Source organism: Schistocerca nitens, chromosome 6, assembly GCF_023898315.1.
Source record: "Schistocerca nitens isolate TAMUIC-IGC-003100 chromosome 6, iqSchNite1.1, whole genome shotgun sequence".
Lineage (NCBI taxonomy): Eukaryota > Metazoa > Arthropoda > Insecta > Orthoptera > Acrididae > Schistocerca > Schistocerca nitens.
Window position 1 is genome coordinate 557,508,057 of NC_064619.1, and position 24,215 is coordinate 557,532,271.

At 41.7% G+C, this 24,215-nt stretch overlaps 1 protein-coding gene and 1 pseudogene across 2 annotated transcripts in view; one reads left to right on the top strand and one right to left on the bottom strand.

Moving 5' to 3' along the window:
* The first annotated feature begins 1,714 nt into the window (after positions 1-1,714).
* LOC126262304 (venom dipeptidyl peptidase 4-like) overlaps positions 1,715-24,215 on the top strand; it is a 181,015-nt gene continuing 158,514 nt past the window's right edge. Inside the window, exon 1 of one of the 2 annotated variants that reach the window (XM_049958841.1) lies at positions 1,715-1,905. The gene's annotated coding sequence lies outside the window, so the exon portion shown is untranslated. The remainder of the gene's footprint in view (positions 1,906-24,215) is intronic. The other variant, XM_049958840.1, reaches the window with a different exon arrangement.
* LOC126191692 (5S ribosomal RNA) lies at positions 7,603-7,720 on the bottom strand (annotated as a pseudogene).

Consider the following 24,215-nt stretch of genomic DNA (forward strand, 5'->3'; position numbering starts at 1 on the left):
CCAAATGTAAGACGTGTGTATTTCTATTGTCTATTGTCAAATCACAATTTAAGAAACATGTTTATATTTTATTAATAGGATTAAGTAGGAATAATTAATATTTGTCATGTTGGAAATAACTGTGGTAGCAGGGAATGTCTGCACCAAAGTATTGTTAGCAAGAGAGACCGCAAATTTATATAATTTTAAAAAGGGCGGGAGAGACCGCGTATGGATACATTTTAAGAAAACAGCAGGAAAGACCGCGCATTGATACATTTTGTAATGGCAGCAGGGATTGTCTGCACCAGAAAGCATTGTTGGCAGAAAAGACCGCACTTTAGCGTTCGTTCGAAGTCAGTAGTAAGCGAGATGTGAAGCTAGTAGGTAGCAGGTCTGAAGCGAGAGGTTGAGAGGAGTAGTGTGCCTGCCAGCCACCAGCTATGATTTACAAGAGATTATAAACGGATGTACAGAGACATCAACTAACTAATATCATAAGAGAAACTAATATTATTGAATTATTTTCTTTGCGAAACTCAAGACTACTGAAGGTATGTTTGCGCAATGCTAGTTGTAAGATTATTGTAAAAAGTAAGTCCCATTTGAACGTTTGTAAAATATTTTCATTACCAGCAGTAAATATTTGAAGAAACGTTTTCAGAATATAATTAATTTTTGCCAGCAATGTTGCATTACTGATTATAATCCATCCCAAAAACCATCAACGTAAAACTTTGCAAAAATTTTATTGTTGTCAAGAAAAAGTGTAATTATGAATTACGTAACTTCAGTCAAATTAGTTAAAGAATTACGTCAGCTTTGCTATTAAAGAATAACGCCAGCTTTGGTAATAAATACAGCCACTTATTATGACAGCCCACCAGCAGTTAATAGAGTATAGTAAACCAGAGTAAGTATGTTCATGTCGCAGTTCGATGTAGCAGTCAGATGGCGATCCAGTAACAGTAAAGATGCTAAGGAACAGTTTCGGGTTATTGCAGATAACGACTGAGGGCCACGACGTCGACACATTCTATGTTTCGTCGATATAATCAGAAAATCACTTTTAATAAGCAGCAATTAAATATGTATGCGAAGATTGAGAAAGAGAATAAATTTCAAAGGGAAGATTTCATTTGTTATTATTAAGCAAGAGATAGAAATCCGAAGGAAAAGTTTCATAGGTTATGGAAAAAGGGAAGGTTATCAATAACAAAAGAGGTATAGTGGAGACGGGAAGGTTTCACAATTTTTAAGAAATTGTAATCATTTTTATTTTTTTGGTACATGTACATCAACTAACGATTTCCGTCCTATTCGGATAATTCCTTCATGATGCGTCTTTGTGTGTGTGTGTGTGCGTGCGTGTGTGTGTGTGTCTGTGTGTGTGTGGAAACAATTTGAGTTTCCTTGTCGATAACACACATTACTTCCCTCGAATAAAGAGCCGTTTACAATAATCATATTTTCTGTCTCCGTGATGGTTGCGTGTCAGTAGATAACGTAAAAAAAATGTCGATAACCTAAGAGCAAAAGTGCGGAACTAAAACGAAAGACGTACGTCAGCGAAGCGAGATACGACATTATAATTTATTCTCTGGGTTTACTTATGGTCAGAAATCCCGAAAATGACCTAACTGATACTAGACTGTTGCCGGCGACCTACTACCGTAGGTTGCTTACATATGCTCGTGTTGTACATGGGGTGATAAGAGTGGAGGCCAGCGCGTGGGTCGAGAGCGCTCTGAGCGCCTCTGCCCAGCGGTCGCAGCGGGTCGCGGGCAGCGCCAGTAGCAAGTAGCCAGTGGCCAGTAGACTGCAGCGCGGCGTCCCAGCCGCACCTCTTCCGAGCGACCAGCCTCACACGGCAGCCAACCAGACGCTCTTGCTAGCGGATCCGCACCGTTCCCGGTTATATCACAGGTGAGACACAGTAAGCAGATATTATGCTACCGTCACTGCTCTTTACTATATTCATTCCTATGTTTAACTGTTCTTGTACTGGACTGGTGATCACGTTACCTACTTCAGGCAACTTTTATACCTGGAAGTGCTCTATCACCTAACTTAGATTTTATGGTATTAATCTAAAAATTGGTTCACCTAACGACTACTCATCGTAGCCAGTTCCATCGGAGTGCATAGTGACCGTCCTCCGACTAGTGTCAAATCACTCTTGGTGTTCCACAGGGTTCAATTTTAGGACCACTGCAATCAGTCTTAAATACAGGGTGCCGGTAAAAATATTTCATGCACAGCGGGAGCCAGACAAAATTGCTTATTCATTCCACAATTATATTGTTAGAACTGTAAATGAACTCGACAAAACGAGAAATGCTAGATGCTCCGGACATTCCCGTTGGTGTTGCAGGTGGGACAACGCCAGCGGGTATTAAGCTACAATTACTGTTCTTTTCGTGTTAATTCCACTGTCTTATTGTAGTTATACACTCGCGTTACCTACTCCTAATGTATCGTTTTATGACTGCAAATTTAGGATCATTTAACATGGGTTTTTCTGGTTCACTGAATATATTACTAATAGAAAACAGAGAGTCATCGTAGACAGTTTAATTGGTGTGCATAGCAATCATTCTTCGACTAGAGAGAAATCAGGTGGTTCAATATTAGAACCATTTCTGATATTGTGTAATACACAGTGATGCATAGTGTCACCCACTGAGCACCAACTGATATACAAACACTTTTCGTTCCAAACATAAGGCTGTGCACAAAAAAGGACATGGTATCCTTGGAGATTAAGTAATTGATTGCTTACATTCTTTTACTTTTTGTATCTTTACAACACAATCACATGCGAATTTCACAATGCCACTATTGATTTCGACCAGCCAGTGGTCACCTTCATACTGTTAACAGATAAAAAGAGGGCACAAAGAACTGTTATAGAAATATAGAATCAGTCAAGTAATCATCCACACAATAATTCGTAGAACACTGATCATTATGTAGGTACTTGATAGATTTTGTAGATTCTATAAAGCTTCTTTGTCTCCTCTTTTTATCTATTGACAGTCTAAAGATGACAACTGGCTGGTCGAAACCAGTTACAGCGTTGTGAAATGCTCGAACGTGTCGTCAACAAATGTAAAAAGTGATAGCACATATTCATTCTGTCATAATTGCCATTGTAATCGAATTTCACTAGATCGAGAAATGTGAAACGCTCCTACAGTTGGTTTCACGACGCTCCCTTTTGTGCTGGCGGTGGGGCACAGCCAGAACGAATCAAACAGTCATTGTTTCTATTTTTCACTGTCGTATTCTTGCATTACTATACTGACGCTTGCGTTACCTACTCCTTTTAAATCTTTTTTTGCCTGTAAATAAGTTGAGTTTAACTTATATTTTATGGTAGAAAGAAGCACTAGTTTATCTGATATTTAACTAATAGAAAGCAAAGATTCCCAATAGGTTATTCCAGCTGTATACGAGAAGAACATCTTGAGACTGGAAGAATCACTGTCGGTGCACAGGAAGATTAAATAGAGGGTACATTCCTCTTGTCGTAATGTGCAGAGTAAGCCATAAATGAATTACAGATACATAATGTCATCCGTTGAACTACAAAAAAATTATAGGTTGGTAGGATTCTACACTCAGCGCCATTTAGAATAAAATGATTTTGCATATTACAGACATTCTGATCAAGGTGCTATCAATAGATTGTATTGCAAACAACTCCAGACGAGCAAGTGTGTGGTCGCACATAATCGACGAAAGTTGCATGGCAACGTTATTGTAAATAGCATTTTATTAATGAGATGCTGATGGGTTGTGATCTACATGCTGGTAGAACTTGAATTTTCAAACTATTTTTATTTTCAACATTGTCAAAACATAGGGCACGATTTTGAAAAAGGAGAGATCCAGAGATGACAGCAAAGTACTATTGAAACCGGTCATCAATTCAAAATAAAAATTTGAATGCGATCTTGCCTGCCGTATTGCTTCAAATATCAAAATAATTTTGGGTGTTAGGCAGCGTCATTATAAAACACTAAAGCAACAAAATTGCCGGAGTTTCGACCAAGTTGTTGCCACCCTCTTCAGGGGTTAAAATTCAAATGGCTCTGAGCACTATGGGACTTAACATCTGAGTTTACCAGTCCTCTAGAACTTAGAACTACTTAAACCTACCTAACCTAAGGACATCACACACATCCATGCCCGAGGCAGGATTCGAACCTGCGACCGTAGCACTCGCGCGGTTCCAGACTGAAGCGCCTAAAACCGCTCAGCCACAGCGGCCGGCTGCAGGGCGGTTAATTGCTGGAAACTCGTGAACGTTTTCCTCTCTAAATTGCCGATTTCGGTTATCTGGCTGGCAGAGATTGCAGCAAGGCGGAACGCGTGTGCTCGTCAATCAGCGACATTACTTGACCCGGGTTTAACAGCACAAACAGCGGCCACAAGGAAACTGCCGTACGCCCTTCATGCGTCGATGCAGGAAAACACTGCCCGCTGGATACAAGCTGCCGATTTTCTGTTGCTTACCAAATACCAGCGAGAGTTGCCTACCAGTCACTCACTAGAACAGCACAGAAATAACCTGCCGACACGCTCCTGCTAGAGTTGCCTTCCAGTCAGCCACCAGAGTAGCTCGAGCAACAGCCTGCCGTACAGCCATCTCTCTCCATAGCAACCTCTCTTTAAATTATCCAATGATATCCCAGATATGAGTCGACGGTAGTCACCAGACAACCGAATTAGATAGCATGTGGAGGAAGACACTCAGCAGTTTCCAGCAGTTAACCGCCCTGAAGAGGACCGCATCAAGTCGAGCGAGATGTCGGCAATTTGGTTGCTTCAGTGTTTTGTAATGGCGCGGCCTAATACCCAAAATTACTCTATTAAAAAAAATGTTTTTCTCGTTTAATTTTCCTGTGGCAAGAAGTGGCAATGGAACCGAATTTCAGACAACCGAGAAAAATGAAGGGAATTGCTAGGTGTTCCTGTGGGGCTGTTGGAGCCAGAAGGAGGTTTTGCATAAAAGTCCTCTGCGTTTGACGTTGTCATGTTTAAACTGATGTGTAAGTCTTTCAGTTACGAGTGGCCTTCATCAGGGTCGTAATACTCTTGGGGTGACGCAACTTAAACTCAAGGGGACCAGTTGCGAAGTTGTACGATTGGTCCACGTTATAGTAGTGTCGCCGTGGGGTAGACCATCACACAAAGGAATTCGGCATCGCGTGACAGTCAGTGCGGTTGAATGTGAGAAAATTATGCGGCCATTTTCTCCCTATTTCTCTTTCTTATTTTCGTCGAATGCTACTGTGCATCGAGGCTAATTTGAAAGAAAAGTCGATATAGTCTCATACTCAGGGATTGAGCGTAGGGGAGCGATGCAGCAATCCAGCAGCGCCATTCTAGGCAAGGTCCCAATGGAGATGAATCGCCGTTGTCTTCCTCCGACCTGTGATGAAGTGTCGAGCGAGTATTAGTGGCGCGAGGGTGACTTTGCTGAGTGCTTGTAAAGTGTAGTGTTAGGTTTGTGTTGTTATCGATGAACGGAAGGGAGAAGGTGAAACCGATGCTGACAAATAGTCTACTGCTCTCCAGTAGCACCAAGTGGGCCACCGAGCCGAGTCCGACGGACTGAGCTCGCTCAACAACGTCACATGTCATGAGACACTGCGGCGAGGTTCGCAGTTTAATCCAGGACACTGAAGCAAAGACTGGTGTTCAGTGACTTTACTCCCTCTATCTCTCCTCTCATTGCTGTCCAAAAATTCCTCTGAAAATTTTATCCACCACCAGGAGTCTAACTGACATACCTCCGAGTCAAACACCACCAGACAAGCACGCGGTAGCGACCTCGCTTACCAAAGCTGATATTAGTTTGGAGGAAGAAACAGAAATTGACAAAGAACTCTACTATGTGTGTGCGTATCTGTATGGCGTTTGTTTTTTGTTTTACTCATTTCGCTCTTGTTGGAACTGCTTTTAAAGAGCAGACAAAACAGTCACAACACAAAATACGGACACTGATTTATGTATCAGTGGAACAAAAAGAATGCAATACAAGAGTGAAAACGGGAAACACAATGCCTAAGGCTGCACAGTTGCTTATTAAATAGTGCTCGGAATGACGGTCATGGCGTGCAAGCAAGCTTTGCTTTTTCGCAGACAGAATTGTTGAAAACGATGCATCGTGTCTGCACCCCTTCGCCTAATTTCATAGGCTTGTCGTATGCTTCGTCGAACTTTAAAGATATTAGTGTTAAGTAGGGATTTCAGATGACCACACACCAAGAATAGCTGGCTGACCACGTTGCAGGGCCTCCACTGCCAATACATTCTGAAGGAAAGGAATTGCCCATGTGGTGACCCACTATGCGACAGAAGACAGAGCTCCGCCAAATATGTACCACATGCTCATACGATGGACCAGATTAATGTTTTAAAACCGTTCCGATTAACAGGCATCCAGAAAATCCAGCCGGCCACGTTGGCCAAGCGGTTCTAGGCGCTTCTGTCCGGAACCGCGCGACTGCTACGGTCGCAGGTTGGAATCCTGCCTCGGACATGGATGTGTGTGATGTCCTTAGGTTAGTTACGTTTAAGTAGTTCTAAGTTCTAGGGGACTGATGACCTCAAATGTTAAGTCACATAGTGCTTAGAGCCATTTGAACCATTTTTGAACCAGAAAACCCAAATAACTTTCTCCGTCCATTGTTGGTGGGCACACTTGTAGCTTTATGTGGTGATCGTCAATTCCATTCCAGGTACTGACACCGCATTCTTGTTAGTGCTTTCGTACATTAATGCCGTAGGGTTTACTTCTGCCAGGTTGTGCATAAAATGCGCTGTCGCTGTAGCTCCCTTCGTGAGAAAGACCACCTTAGTGAAAACGAGTTTTTTTTTTTACTGTTAACTGATCCTTAGACAGGTGTACATACCGTGCAGTCAGGATCTTAATATGTAAGCGATACATCAAATCACTAAAAAAGATATGTGAGAACGCACAGCACACATCGTAGCTGATAGCAAATCACTCCTTCACCTGTGTAGTGACTTTCTTGTGGTGGTTTTCAGCCCAAAGACTGGTTTGATGCATCTCTCTCCACACTACTCCGTCCTGCGCAAGCTCTTAATCTCTGCATAACTACAGCATCCATTTGAATCTACCTACTATATTCAGCCTAGGCATCCCTCTACAATTTTTACCGCCCACACTTCCCTCGCGTACCAAACTGACTAATCCTTGATGCCTCATGATACGTCTTATCAATCAATCCCTTATTTTAGACAAGTGCCACAAATTTCTCTTTTTCCGATTTCGATTCGAGGTCTTCAGTGTTCTTCTGCAGCACCAGATTTCAAAAGCTTCTATTCCCTTCTTGTGTGAACTCCTTACCCTCCAGGTTTCATTTCCGTACGAGGCTACGACCCAAAACTCTCCGCCTTCAGGCCACGAGTGGCCTACTGCGACCATCCGACCGCCGTGTCATCCTCAGAGGAGGATGCGGATAGGAGGGGCATGGGGTCAGCATACCGCTCTCCCGGTCGTTATGGTGGTATTCTTGACCGAAGCCGCTACAATTTGGTCGAGTAGTTCCTCAATTAGCATAACGAGGCTGAGTGTCCCCCGAAAAATGGCAACAGCGCATGGCGGCCTGGATGGTCACCCATCCAAGTGCCGACCACGCCCGACAGCGCTTAACTTCGGTGATCTTACGGGAACCGGTGTATCCACTGCGGCAAGGCCCTTGCACACGACCCAAAACACTTTCAGAAAAGATTTCCAACGCTTAAATTTATATTCGCTGTTAACATATTTCTCTTGTTTGGAAATGCTTTTCTTGTTACTGCTAGTCTGCGTTTTATATCCTCTCTACACCGGTCGTCGTCCGTCATTTCGCTCTGCCCAGTTAACAAAACTCATCTACTACGTTATGTCTCATTTCCTAATCTAGTTCCCTCAGCTTCGCTTGATTTCATTCAACTACATTTAAATACCCTTGTTTTAATTTTGTTTATTTTCATGTTATAAAATCTTTTTTAGGACACTTTGCCTTCCTTTCAGCTCCTCTTTCTAGCAGTATGTTGTCTATGACAGAATTTCAATGTCATCAGAAAACCTCTAAATTTAAATTTCTTCTCCACGTTCTATGCACTTGCAGAACATTGACACTCTCCTATTTCGGATGGCTTACTATCAGGCACAAGTGCAGCATGGTAGCGGCGAAAGAGGAGCTGCATAGCCTGCCTTCAGGCTCCTTCCTGGTATTCTCGTCGCAGGTTCTGTCGTACACGTACATTTTGAAAATTCATAATAAAGCTGCTCGGATAACACCAATAGTTTTCAAATAACTTCCGGGAATTCAGCCAGATAACACTTTCAGCGACCGCCGATATTTCGGCGGGAGAACACTCCGCTATTTTCAAGGTAAACTGCAATGGACAGGCGGCGTACATGCAAATTTAAAACCTCGGTTCTCGGACTGAAGCAGGAAAGATAACACACCCACTGAACACTAGTGCCACCAAAGATGACCAAAGTCAGAGCTATCGATAGTGAGACTATGAATTTGCAGGTGAGATAGCATTGACTCTGTCCCTCTGTTTTTCGACAAGGGAGAGAGCCGGATTCCAGAGTTTAAACAGAAACCTCCATCCCTGTTAACGGAACTCAAAAGTGCTCCAATTTTAGATAGAGGTCGGAAAACACATTTCACATCGTATTTCCGTAAAATACGATGTGAATATCGGCGGTCGCTGAAAGTGTTACCTGGCTGAATTCCTGGAAGTTATTTGAAAGTTGTATACGCCAGGAGAAACTCAGGTCTCACCAATGGTTTTATCGATCATAGGAATCTATTCATGCATGTGTCAATGTTGCATGCTCCCATGACCACGCCACAGAAGAACACAAAATAGAAGTTTCGAAAAACATAAACACCCTTAACAGCTTTGGATCGCGTTCAGATTTCGTCGAATGGTTTTGAACGACCCCTAGTAGTTCCCTCCGATACAAGAGAGCAAAACGTTAGGTTAGGTTAGATTAGGTTACGTTAGGTTATCGCAGTTGCGCTGCACTCCAAACTGACGCGTTCGCATTCGATCTGAATGCAGGCCCATAAATTCCTTCGAGAAAGTTTGAAACGCTAGAGGGTGTCAGAAGTGTCAATCGTTGTGAAGAACGTCTTACTGTTTCGCAGCACGCTGCGAACTGTCGTTTTCGACCGCAAAATATGTAGAAATCAATGCTACATGGAAAGGGGTGGTTCCATTGACGACGTTTGTACCACTCCCTGCAGCCTTCTCGTGCCGATTCTGAGTGTCGGTATGTCTGAAACGTTTTTCTCGTCCATTCATAAGAAAACCGAATGATTTCAACGCTGGGCGTCGCGGTTCTGACCTCCATCGCAGAGGCGTCAAAAGAAGGGGTAAAATATGGATAAAGGGGCGGGGGCGGAGGTGGGAGGAGGTCGGGGGTGGTGGTCGTGTGACGACCTTCCGATCGTGTGACACGTCCACGGTGGCACTGGGCAGAATTGTGGTGAGATTTGGTGACAATGTGACGTCATTAGCCCACCTTACACGTCACACAAATTTCTGAGCAGTGTCCTCTTTTTTCGCAAGTGTAAATACGTTGCTGTATGAAGTATGTCGAGCCCAAGGATGACGTCACAGGGCTCCACGGTTTTGAATCATTACAGAGGAAGGTTGCACACAACTTTGAGCCAAATTTCAAATTTAAGCGTCGCAATGGTTGGGAATAACGGAATTTCGAAAAAGTGATCCTTAAATTCTGCTGCACAGTGTGTATATAATTTGCTCTGTAACCACGCTACCGACAAATAAAGGTACAAAATCCATATTTTTGGGGGCACGCATTGTGGAGGTAGTGTAACATCGCTCTTTACGCAACATTTTTTTAAAATATTGCCGTCGAAATGGACGTAACTCGTGGTAGAAAGCATATTGTTCTATTATCTTGGCGTTTGGTGCTTTGCGCTGCGAACGTTCCGCCTGTCATCACTTGGGCCGCCAGTTGTATGTGAAACCATTGTTATCGATGCGTAGCTGCAGCCAGCATTTCATGCTTCTGAATCTGCGTTACGTCGTGTCTGCGTCAAGCAGATGAAAAGAATAACTTTTGTCGCTGGGCGCTTTCAGTCGACGTACGCCCGCAAGTACAGTGCTGCGTTGTTGGCAGTTATGTGTTAAATGTGAGGTAAATAAATAATGAGTGCATTTTTTCGTTGCTTCCTTGCACAGCTTAATATTTCATAGCGTATTTTTTTACAATCCTACAACACAGTCTCCCTGATTCCAAATAGAGTTTCATCATCTGGGAAGCTACACTGTTCTATCTAGGGTATCCACTCTGTTAATCTATCTACTGGTTCGCAGAACGATTGAAGACAGCTCTTCCAGAGCATATGAATTTGCGTTACGTCGTGTCTTCTTCAAGCAGATGGAAAAAGGATAACTGTTATCGCTGGTCGTTCGCAGTCAAAGTACGCACGCAAGTACAGTGTTTCCATGTTTGGAGTTACGTGTTAAGTGTGCGGTAAATTTCATAAATAATGTGCACGTTTTTGCTACTTTACTGTACAACTTAATGTTTTACAGCATTTTTTTCTATCCTCCAGTATAGTCTCCTTGATACGAAATGACAGTTCCATCGTCTAGGAAGCTATATTGTAATACCCAGGACATAATCTCTGTTGATCTGTCGATTGCTTGGCGGAACGAATGCAGACAGCTCTTCCAGAGACGGGAAACTACGTCGACGCAAAAGCTGCAGCTTTAGAAATAAACTCTTGTCTTAAGGCAGACGTAGGGCAAAATGCATTCTTGTATTTCAACGTATGTATCTCCAAAAATATTACATCTAATAAAGTAAAACTTCAGATTACTATTTACAACATAATGCCTGATATTATGTGCAATTTTTGTTTGCAAATGCGCATCAACGTGTATTTTATAAGGGTTTTAATTTTTAATTACCATTGTTTCTACAATGTACTTTTTCTCGTTAACTAATCAAGCGATAAAACTGGAATTTCACAGCTTATATCTTCATAAGAGGCTAACAGAACGTGTCGAACAGATTTTTTGAGGTCATAGTTGCTTTGAAATTAATTTTTCAGTTTTGTTTTACCCGGGAGTGCTCTATTTTTCTCAAATTTTAAAGGAGAACTTTTCTCAGAGAAAAGATAGAGGAAAAGTGCTGCACAGGATTATTCAGTAAGTAATTTTTAAAAACTATGCCAAATTTCAGGAAGTTACCTTTTATAGTTCCTGAGGAAAGGTACTCTATAGCACAAAAAACGCAGTTTACGGTAATTCGCATTTACAGTTTTTGTTTCAATTTTGGACTATTTTGCTATACCTCTAGTGACTAATCCTGTCCATATCCATAGTCTTTATTCTTTTCCTCGTCTCCCTGGAGTAATCTCTTCCCCTGCCTTCTTTATGTAGCCAACTTTTGAATTTTTTCTTCTGTTGCCTGAGATTTGTCCAATAGCACTTCATCGATACTTCTGAGTGTGAATGCTACTGGATGGAAGCTTAGTCGTAGCAGGCACTTAATCCTACCTACATTTCCAGTACTGAACACTAGACAGGCATCACATGCAGCTATCTTCACAACAACTAAGGGCACAAATACTGTTTTTGGACAACGTATCCGTATAATGTGATTGTAGGTCTCATTGTATTCTGTGTTTTCCCACGTACACATTTTTTCAACAGCTCAGAATTGGCTAGGTACCTGAAAGTTTGTTTCATAACATCTAAAACAGCAAGTGGCAAACCATGTTTGTGGGTGTATGACTTTCCACTGCCTTCTTCCCGAAGATATTTTCACCACGATGTGTCACAAAGGAAATGTTGAAGATTATCATCTGTGGAAAGTTTGTGAAGAGAATATTGCCCATATGGCTTGTTGCATTGTTTTCAAACTATTTAAGTTATCCCTGATGGCTGTAAAATGTCAATTTTCTTGTCTGTCAGTCTGTTAACACCTGCCAGTGGCTTTACGTCTTCTCATTTCTTGCCTTTCATTTTTTTCTAAAATCTGAGATCTACTCTTAAATTTTCGTTTGTGAGCCATAACGATTGCTCTCTAAAACGGTCTTAAAATCACTGGAATCTCCGAGATACTTCACATATCGAACACCATATTGTTCAACTGACCTTTGGAATATTAGTTTCATCCCCGTTTCTTCCATCCCACCACTTGACCCCTGGTAATTCTCGCTGCTCACTTTCTTGTGTTTCTGCTGACACCTTTCTTCTTCACTGCCATAATTGTTGTTCTTGCGTCACACTGAGAGCAATATTTGCTCATTACTTGGAAGTCTAAGATTTTCCCTGTATCCACACTAATGACAGAAGATAAACCGTGAAGTGATGTAAGGCCCCTCTTCATCCAGCTTCCACCACAAGACACACGCATCTCTGTCTTCATTACACAGTGTCCTTCTTCCCCTTCATTCTGAATATCTACAGCTTCCTCAACAGCTGCTCTGATGTCCTCCTTGCACACAACTTCAAGAGCACTGTAGAGTGTTCTGTTGTAATTACTGAATCTAGTCACTGATACAGGCATGTTCATCAGGCCACAAAATAAATTTGTGGATTCTCTGCCTACACCTAAACATCTCATGGCGTAACACAATCTTGTATTCCGCCTCATATATCTTCCCAAGTAGAGCAGAAATCTTGAACTGGACATCACATATACAAACTTTACATACTTACAATGCCAATTCCGTAACTGTCATCATCCAGTCTAAGGCCCTTTGACCCACAATTACCACATGCACATGAAACATTAATCATATGGACACGTATTTCTAAGTCATTTAACCTAAATCCACTGGAAAACTCATCTTTGGCACTGTACACAGCATCATCAATTCCTTCACTAATTTTCTTCTTCAATGAACTAATTTTTGTCGAAAATTGTTCTTCACACTTAGGAGCAACATCTTTAACACTGTTATTTAAATTTCCTGTACCCCTTATTAGTGAAATTCGACATTTCTTCACTTCTTTGAATATGCGTCCACTGTTACGACCCACTTGAATATGCTTGACAATGACGCTTATTCGAAATTAGCTAATCGCACGATTAAATAAACATAGCATTACAGCCTAATACGGACCATGTTCATGTTTATTAATTAACGTTATGATTAACGAACATCTAAGGCGCTGCAGTCATGGACTGTGTGGCTGGTCCCGGCGGAGGTTCGCGTCCTCCCTCGGGCATGGGTATGAGTGTTTGTCCTTAGGATAATTTAGGTTAAGTAGTGTGTAAGCTTAGGGACTGATGACCTTAGCAGATAAGTCCCGTAAGATTTCACACACATTTGAAAATTTGATTAACGAACATCACACATAAATTTTCCTCTGTCAAACTATGAGCATTATTCTAATCCAGTTTTCTGGTGGAAGATGACCTTCGACTTAAGCACGTGCAGGACCCTAGCCCTACACTTAATTTGAAAGTTTTTCTTAGTGATTTTAAACTTGTTCCACATTGTGCGCCTACTTATCAACCAACATCTGTTTCATAGTTGAGTTTGTCGAAACACTTGCACTTGGCGTACTGTAACTTTTTGTTTTATAGGACGTCGTCTTCCTGTGGGCAGTTGCTTGAAATAAATACTCGAAAATTATAACGAGTTAGACAACGTGCACAACTGTCTAATGCGACAGCTCACTATGCGAGTTCATAGTGTCTCGCAGTGTGGATCTTTATTAGCATCTGTATGTCGATGCTACGTAAAAGAATGAAATTAAAATAGGTGATTATTTATCTTGCACCTCTCGTCAACATGCCCTGGCCCTCTCCTAACAGCACTTGGTTCGATACAAAACGGCTTCTAGGCACAAATTCATGTAGACTGTAAATAGGTGTAACCAAGAGGGTGCCAGACTGGACGAAAAAGGTAGGTGTTTCAGTAATCTGTATCATAAATCTCTCAGCATTACACACTGTCTAAGGGCGTTCATAGGTAGGACCGTCGTCCTGTTAAGCAGAATATTTCATTTTAGTTTTTTCTAGGCCTCTCCTCTTGTGCTTTTTTTTTATTTTCGTAGGTCCAAAACATGTTTTTTACCAGTTGTAAGGTAATCACCAATCCAGAGTAATCAATAAATAACAAATGGTTCAAATGGCTCTGAGCACTATGGGACTTAACTTCCGAGGTCATCAGTCCCCTAGAACTTAGAACTACTTAAACCTAACTAACCTAAGGACATCACACACATCCTTGCCCGAGGCAGGATTCGAACCTGCGACAGTAGCGGTCACGCGGTTCCAGACTGTAGCGCCTAGAACCGCTCGGCAATAAATAACATAAAAATCACTTTCACATCAAGAACATTCTGGGCATACTAATATTTTAGTTGCAGCGAGGTTCGCAGCCAAAATATAGCTTTTGAGTGATCATTATATGCCACAGTGCTCGTACGACAGACTATTGTAACAGAAGAAAAGTGATCCAAGAAAGGTGATACATTAGACTACGTAATACGTTTTCATTGATCCACAGTCTAGTCTCGATGATCCCGTGCTCACTGCAAAAACAATTGACGATATCGCTAGAGCAACATGGGAATAACAAAAGGGATCGTCAGCAGTCAGCTGAGCGTCACGTCCATTATCGTGCACAGAACAAGGTGCTCCGAGACGCTTGTGCCAGCATTAACATGGTACTCCGTCGTCAGGTGTGCCACACATCGCCGTCTATCCCGGTGTAGAGAACAGGTAAGTCTGAGACCTACACGTTATGTGGTTAGGCGTGGACGTCCAAAACGTACTCGCCTGCTCTTGGTTTCGCTAGTACAATCATTAAACAGTTCCCGTTCAATGAAATAAACTTTTTGAGTGGTACGTTTTCATATCCTCTGTAAACAGAACATAATGAAAATTTACGCATTCAGTCACCATACATGAGATACTTTTGCCCAGCACAAATATAAACAAATTCACAAGAAAAGTTAGTTGTTTTTGTTATACATGTTAGTCCTGATTTGGAAGGTTGCGCAAAACTGTTTTCACAGTAATTTTTCTTTGTTCTTCTCTCGCTGGATATCGAGTGAGAGTCTTCTTTTATTTTGACTTTCTTATTTGAAAGATACACGAAATGCAGCTACATATCCCAAGAAAAGGCTTTAATGTTTAGAAGTGGCATGATTTTGGCATTATCTCTGGGTCAATAGTGACGCAAAGGTAGGCATAACGCTAATGATGCCCCTAGATCGTGAGGTACAACTTACCCACCAAGTATGAAATTTGGCTGTTCGGGGTGTTCTTGGTCTTATCAGAATATCAGGGGCCTGGCAAGCTTCCGCCGATCTCTGAGAGACAGAACATGACACATATTTTGAATGATTACTGTCTTAAATTTAATTACTCATTTTTAATTCGTTGAGCGCGTTGACTAATTTCCTGAGAAGGAAAGCTAGCCTCGTAGGGGACACTGAACTTAAAAATATGTCTTGTGACGAAGCAAAGTTTCCGTCCAAATAATACAAAGTTACGCTATTGATTAATTTTACGTAAAAAATAGTAATTCTGAGGAAACAGAGTTTCAATATAGTCGTGCGCGTTTTAATTATGTTTGGGTTTCAGTTTTGTCTCATGCTACTAAAAATTACTAGAACAGAAAGGTTCTCTGTAAAATCGACAAATAAAGCGAAATTTTCGTGCCGCACGGCCTGATTGTCCAGTTTGTATGGTACTTTCAACTGACCCACCAATAACGCCGCTGTTATGACACAAAACAGAAAACTGGACGTAACAGGGAAGTACGTGTTAAACTCTTCTCGCGTCACCGCATCGTAATCGACTTCCAGGTAATACGTGAAAAAGCGATCTACTTCACTGGATTGCCGTATTACTTAACGACAGACATCACCAAGTTTACCGATGACAGTAATGTCGTGGAGATGCCACTGTTAAATTCCAAAGCAGAAGAATTTTAATTGTAATAGGAAAACTGCGTCTCAAATCCACACTACCACATAAATCTTCCATTCTTGTAACACTGATATCACCTGCACTGATGCACAATTTGTGAAATTTACCGGTAGAAACAAAGACTTTCTTTGCGAGCTGTGTTAAAACGTTTTGGAAACCGTACGGTCTACCTCAGCGCTAATTTCTGTACGTACTATAATGCGTGCTATGTGTTTAGTTTTGGGGAATTACCGATGAGGAAAGAAAATATTCTTCATTTGCCTGGCAGAGAAGGATATTTCATGAGGAAAAAAAAATGGTTGAAATGGCTCTAAGCACTATGGGACTTAACATCTGAGGTCATCAGTACCCTAGACTTAGAACTACTTTAACCTAACTAATCTCAAGACATCATCACACACATCCCTGCCAAGGCAGGATTTAAACCTGCGACTGTAGCAGCAGCGCGGTTCCGGACTGAAGGGCCTAGAACCGCTCGGCCACAGCGGCTGGCTTCATGAGAAAGTAGAAACAGTTTCCAATGAAAGGACTTCAACAGTGAAGTTAATTTTAAGCAGGCAGGAGAATTCTCTTTCGATCCTCTTTCATTTTCCACTACCACTACATCTGCAACATTAATACAAATCTGTAATGGTCTCATATCGCTTTAATCGCGTGGGAAACATTTTGTCACCATGATTTGAGACGAAAAAACTGGGCAACATTATCTCATCTACATCACTCGCACATTGTTATCTGAAAACCCAGTCCCTGACTTTTCAACTAATGACATCGCTGTCAATGGGATATTAAGTTCGCTGATTCTGGTTATGGAAAGCAACGTAGATGTACCGCGAGAGGTCGACTTTGGACGTACGACTGTTCTTTAACTCCATTCCGAAACTTCTATTCCACTACATTCCCTTTTTTTCTTTCCCATTTTCTGATCAACATGCTAGCACAGCGAATGGAGAAAGAAGACTATGCTTCAGCCTCCTGTCGATATTAAGATCATCAGAGGCGGAACGCTTGTTCATCTGTAAAAGAACTAGCTAAATAGATGGAAGGAATCAGGGGAAAAGTGGAATGATAAATGGGCTTCGAACACCGCTCCTTTTGAAAACGAGTCAGAAGTTTTAATAGCAGCATTAACTCGCTTGGTCCTGGGAGGTAGGAACGTACAGAAGTAGGAATGACTTTAGATTAATCATCCTTGTTGTGATTCTTAAATACTCATTGTTTGCCACAGTAATGCTGGTCTCATTCATCGACAGCTCCTGATCACAGCCTTTGAGCTGCAATCTCTTGAAAAAAAATGTAATGCAATAAACACACAATTTAAGCACAGAAATAGGTAAAAATAGGCTTGCCTATGTTTGCCATGCTACGCAGAGAACAACAGCGTTTGAAATTCTTAGGAGTAGAGTTTTAGTCTAAGACTGCGTCTTAATTAGGGCTGTTGATAATATATCGATAAATGGAAAACTTTTCCAGGTAATATCCATAATTAGCAGCGATCATAATATACCGATATGTCGATATCAATATATTTATTTCATTTTATATTTTTTTACAATTTTCAATAAATATTTCAAGTTGTTCTTTTGAAATTGTAGTAGAACATAATTTTGCTTTCGCTAAGTGAAGGAGTATTACTTCTTTTCGAGCTTTCATGACATCCAGTCTTTCTCTTTGTCTGTATGAAGCTAGTATGTTAAAAAACAATTCTTAACGCGACACGTATGATTTTGTTTCACATCGGCATCCTTCAATAACAGTTGCTGAAAATGATGAACAATACATTAAATGACAAGAATGGTCTTTACGGTGCGCAGAGATATGTGAGGGGAAATGCTGACGTAATCGGCGCTCGGCGTTACTAACAGAAAGACGCTCGCAATATTGTATTACTTGTCGTTGATATTATTTCTACTACTCGTCAGATACTTCGTCTTTCTATTTTACTTTCTGTCCGTGTTCTGCTACGGGACGTTAAACACTAACCACCGTGTTCTGCTCTCAGCTTCACCACGCAATTTTGACACTACAGCTACTAGGTCGTTGGAGTTGTCAGAAATGGAAAAAAAAAGAAAAAAAAAACAGGGAAGTCGACAAAAATGCTCCAGACAGATCCGATATGTGACAAAAACGATCGACTGACCCATCGGACACCTGTTATTGTGCCACTTACACGCAGTTACCATTGTTAGCAAAGTAGTGACCGTGCATCTTTTTCCTTTCAGTTCCTGCTCTAAGGTCATAGACAGGTTGCTAGCTTGTTGATGTACAGAATACCTATAATAAAACAGTACTTAAATATGCATCTCTAAAACCGGTAGTATATTTACAATGTGCAGCCGAAATTTTTGTATCCAGGTACGTCTATAATTCTTCTGTCGACGTATCGATACTTTTCTACGATATGTTGACAGCCCATAATTACATTCTTTTAAATATCGATATATAGTACCCGATATTTTTAAAAATATCAACATTCCTAGTATTAATACGTCGTGGGTTAACAAAAATGCGAAGCTCCGCTAGTACAAGTCTCAGAAGACGCTCGCAATATTATATTACTTGTCGTTGATATTATTTCTACTACTCGTCAGATACTTCGTCTTTCTATTTTACTTTCTGTCCGTGTTCTGCTACGGGACGTTAAACACTAACCACCGTGTTCTGCTCTCAGCTTCACCACGCAATTTTGACACTACAGCTACTAGGTCGTTGGAGTTGTCAGAAATGGAAAAAAAAAGAAAAAAAACAGGGAAGTCGACAAAAATGCTCCAGACAGATCCGATATGTGACAAAAACGATCGACTGACCCATCGGACACCTGTTATTGTGCCACTTACACGCAGTTACCATTGTTAGCAAAGTAGTGACCGTGCATCTTTTTCCTTTCAGTTCCTGCTCTAAGGTCATAGACAGGTTGCTAGCTTGTTGATGTACAGAATACCTATAATAAAACAGTACTTAAATATGCATCTCTAAAACCGGTAGTATATTTACAATGTGCAGCCGAAATTTTTGTATCCAGGTACGTCTATAATTCTTCTGTCGACGTATCGATACTTTCCTACGATATGTTGACAGCCCATAATTACATTCTTTTAAATATCGATATATAGTACCCGATATTTTTAAAAATATCAACATTCCTAGTATTAATACGTCGTGGGTTAACAAAAATGCGAAGCTCCGCTAGTACAAGTCTCAGAAGGCGCTCGCAATATTATATTACTTGTCGTTGATATTATTTCTACTACTCGTCAGATACTTCGTCTTTCTATTTTACTTTCTGTCCGTGTTCTGCTACGGGACGTTAAACACTAACCACCGTGTTCTGCTCTCAGCTGAACTGAGGCATTGCAGCTCTCACATATCGGTTCGTCACCTAAGTTACCGCTGTAGAAGGATGCTGGCGTGCTCTGGCGCGGAGGTTGTGTGTGTGTGTGTGTTTTTTTTTTGGGGGGGGGGAGGGGGGGGAGCTAAAAGTTGGGCCACGTCCTGATGATGAGAATCGGCTATAGCCAAGAGTGTGGAGGGGGGGGGGGGGGGAGCGGATCGCTCCTTGGTTGAGAGAGGCGAGAGAGAAAGCACCCAGCTTGTTTGCCGCGAGTCCACCAGGTGAATGGCACCTTACGTTACTTACGGACTGCTGCTGATTTCAATAAGGTTGCCACGAGTGGCGCCGAAGTCACACGTTTAGGTGATGGTGATTTCTTCTGTTTCTAGGGGCATATGTTCTCGCCTCCGTACTTACAAACGCAGTGGACTTGTCCCTAACATAATCGAAACATTTTGATTAGACCGTTAGTTATATGTTGCGACGGCAAAAGGAAGTGATTGGTGCACTAGCCAGCTCCCGAGCAGTGACATCAGATGATTTATCACGCTGTTAAATACTTGCTTGCCATATACAGGGTGTTTCAAAAATGACCGGTATATTTGAAACGGCAATAAAAACTAAACAAGCAGCGATAGAAATACACCGTTTGTTGCAATATGCTTGGGACAACAGTACATTTTCAGGCAGACAAACTTTCGAAATTACAGTAGTTACAATTTTCAACAACAGATGGCGCTGCGGTCTGGGAAACTCTATAGTACGATATTTTCCACATATCCACCATGCGTAGCAATAATATGGCGTAGTCTCTGAATGAAATTACCCGAAACCTTTGACAACGTGTCTGGCGGAATGGCTTCACATGCAGATGAGATGTACTGCTTCAGCTGTTCAATTGTTTCTGGATTCTGGCGGTACACCTGGTCTTTCAAGTGTCCCCACAGAAAGAAGTCACAGGGGTTCATGTCTGGCGAATAGGGAGGCCAATCCACGCCGCCTCCTGTATGTTTCGGATAGCCCAAAGCAATCACACGATCATCGAAATATTCATTCAGGAAATTAAAGACGTCGGCCGTGCGATGTGGCCGGGCACCATCTTGCATAAACCACGAGGTGTTCGCATTGTCGTCTAAGGCAGTTTGTACCGCCACAAATTCACGAAGAATGTCCAGATAGCGTGATGCAGTAATCGTTTCGGATCTGAAAAATGGGCCAATGATTCCTTTGGAAGAAATGGCGGCCCAGACCAGTACTTTTTGAGGATGCAGGGACGATGGGACTGCAACATGGGGCTTTTCGGTTCCCCATATGCGCCAGTTCTGTTTATTGACGAAGCCGTCCAGGTAAAAATAAGCTTCGTCAGTAAACCAAATGCTGCCCACATGCATATCGCCGTCATCAATCCTGTGCACTATATCGTTAGCGAATGTCTCTCGTGCAGCAATGGTAGCGGCGCTGAGGGGTTGCCGCGTTTGAATTTTGTATGGATAGAGGTGTAAACTCTGGCGCATGAGACGATACGTGGACGTTGGCGTCATTTGGACCGCAGCTGCAACACGGCGAACGGAAACCCGAGGCCGCTGTTGGATCACCTGCTGCACTAGCTGCGCGTTGCCCTCTGTGGTTGCCGTACGCGGTCGCCCTACCTTTCCAGCACGTTCATCCGTCACATTCCCAGTCCGTTGAAATTTTTCAAACAGATCCTTTATTGTATCGCTTTTCGGTCCTTTGGTTACATTAAACCTACGTTGAAAACTTCGTCTTGTTGCAACAACACTGTGTTCTAGGCGGTGGAATTCCAACACCAGAAAAATCCTCTGTTCTAAGGAATAAACCATGTTGTCTACAGCACACGTGCACGTTGTGAACAGCACACGCTTACAGCAGAAAGACGACGTACAGAATGGCGCACCCACAGACTGCGTTGTCTTCTATATCTTTCACATCACTTGCAGCGCCATCTGTTGTTGAAAATTGTAACTACTGTAATTTCGAAAGTTTGTCCGCCTGAAAATGTACTGTTGTCCCAAGCATATTGCAACAAACGGTGTATTTCTATCGCTGCTCGTTTAGTTTTTATTGCCGTTTCAAATATACCGGTCATTTTTGAAACACCCTGTATGTATGGACATTTATATTTTATATTTTACGAATTTGTTTGTGAACGTATTTTTTTCTAAGATCTTGATTTAGTCTACTGCAGGCTGATATATTTGTTACTTTGTTTCTCCTGCTCAGAAGCTTAAAATATTTGACTATGGTCTCTCACCTTGTGGGCAATTATCGTATGTAACATTTAATTTACCAGTTTAAGTGCTGTACGCATTCGATTGCTCCAAGGGCATAAATCTTGGCATTCGTGTGGTTCTGCAGTAAGCCACCGTAAAAATCAAATCTGCTCATTTTAGCGTTTTTAAAGTTTGGTTGTATACTTTTATTTGGATTTTAAATGGCTACTAATTTGTGCTACAGTAGGTCAACTAGTCTCACCTGGGGTTTTATTTGTTTTATTCCGCTCGCCTTAGCGCTGAAGTAGGCCTTGTTATTAATTATACGGTTCTGGTGTCTTCATGTGTAAGCACATACTGCTTCTCAGGTTTCGCCTTGAATTTGTGATCGGTCGTAAGTCAGTGGGTCAGGGTGGCCGAAAGCGCTGAATCCTATGATAAATTGTCCCATGAGTTCTTGTTTGTTACATCTGATTTTGTATGCTGTTTTCAGCCCTATTATTTCAATGTACTGAGCTGTGGTTTGTATGCCAGGTAGCAGCCTCACGATTACATTAGTCTTAGCACGGACTGGTCGTTATGCACCGCGTGACCATCTCCCTCTATGCATTTCCTTTCCGGTTTGGTCTTTCGTGGCCGGCAGAGCTGAATTTGACTACGACGCGGACGAGTTGTGCCAACGCTAGAGAGTACGTAGTCCTGTGTTCGATCGTGGAACTTGTGATTAAGCCGCGCCATATCGTCAGGCAGTTTCGGTGCAGAAGTTAAGTTACTTAACGGCACTTTTCCAGCTATTTTGGCATCAGCAACTAGAATCCAAGGACCCAAAGTGTCCGCCAGTCCTAATGTATCAAGAGACCGATTAATAACGTGGCCATTAGATTGTATAGCATCATTAGGGCAACTATTTACCTTCTTCTTCCCGTATATTAAAATTACTTTTGAAACTTCCTGGCAGACTAAAACTGTGTGCCGGACGAGACTCGAACTCGGGACCTTTGCCTTTCGCTCTACCATTTGAACTGCTTAAGCGCGGCTCACGCCCCGTCCTCACAGTTTTATTTCTACCAGTATCTCGTCTCCTACCTTCCAAACTACAGAAGCACCCCTGCGAACCTTGCAGAACTATCACTCCTGAAAGAACAGATATTGCGGGGACATGGCTTAGCCACAGCCTGGGGGATGTTTCCAGAATGAGATTTGCACTCTGCAGCGGAATGTGCGCTGATATGAAACTTCCTGGCAAAGGTCCCGAGTTGGAGTCTCGGTCCGGCACACAGTTTTAATCTGCCAGGAAGTTTCATATCAGCGCACACTCCGCTGCAGAGTAAAAATCTAATTCTAAAACTACTTTTGTAGGAGATGTATTGGAGATTTTATTATCCTGTTCATTAATGGCAATGTACTATTCATGTACTGCTGAGAGTTCGTATACCGGAAAATGTTCCGCCTTGCTGCTTTCGCTGTCGTAAGTTTAGACCTTGTTTTATTCTGTAATGAGGTTGAAGCCTTAAGGTCTGTCTTGTTATGATGATATTCTGTACCAGGTTCTTACCGAAAATTAAGTCTATACTATAATTATAGTTAACTAATTCGGCTTGTTTTAATTGGGATTTAAGTGCCTTCCACGTTAATTGATTGTTTCTTAACTTACGGCACGCAAAATCTCTGTTGATGTTTATTAGTACTCTAAAACTGTTTCGTGACCGTTTTGTCAACGATATTTAATCACTGAGTAAACTGTTAAATTTAATGGTCAATAAAACTGTGTAATAAAAAGGTGAATGACGGTTTGTAAACCCCTGATCCAGTTCCTCCCGAAATACCCGGTAGTCCTCGTTCAAGGACATTCAACGGGCCGTGTAATTCTTTTTCACTTTCTTAAACTATAGCAATGCCATCAGCGAATCTTATCACTGACATAATTTCAGTCTGAATTTTAATCCTAATCCTTTTATCTTCTTCAGTACTCCCTCGATATATAGGCTGAACAGTAGAGGCAATCTAATTTACTACCATTCATTCATTACATATTTCGTATTATGCCATTACCTGATGCAGCGAAAAACAGGAAAAGATGGTGTACAACCAAAAACTGTGACTCTTCGTACTTAATTATCGTGCATATTGTAATGTCTCCTCCACGCTGCGTGCCAAAATGTTGTGTCTGCTATTCTGATTTGATAAATTTTCACATGGATACTTCAATTTTCAGAATATTTTATTTGCATGAAGCTAGTCTGTTTTTCGAGGAATCAACTAATTCACTAAGCTGGGCACTTGGCTGCTTACTCCATATCCATTGAAATATGTTACTGCGGGTAGACGGGCCTGAAAGACTTAGGAATGAGATACACAGATATGGGATATCAAGCATAAACATTAACGTTGTCAAATACATACACTGAACCATTGCAAATAAGCATATACGTCATGAAGAAATATTTACTGTGAATTACTCACTCTGAAAAGGAAAAAAGACTGACCAAGTGTTCACAGGGCAAGATCCTCCCATGGCGCTTTATAGTAGATTCACTGAAGACCCACGTTGTATTGGCTAGGTACGAGAGCCGTTTGAAAAGTCCGTGCAAAAATAAAAACTGCTTACGTATTTGGGGTCAACCTATTTTATTTTTCGACATAGTCTCCTTTTAGACTTATACACTTCGTCCAACACTGTTCTAATTTGTTGGTCACT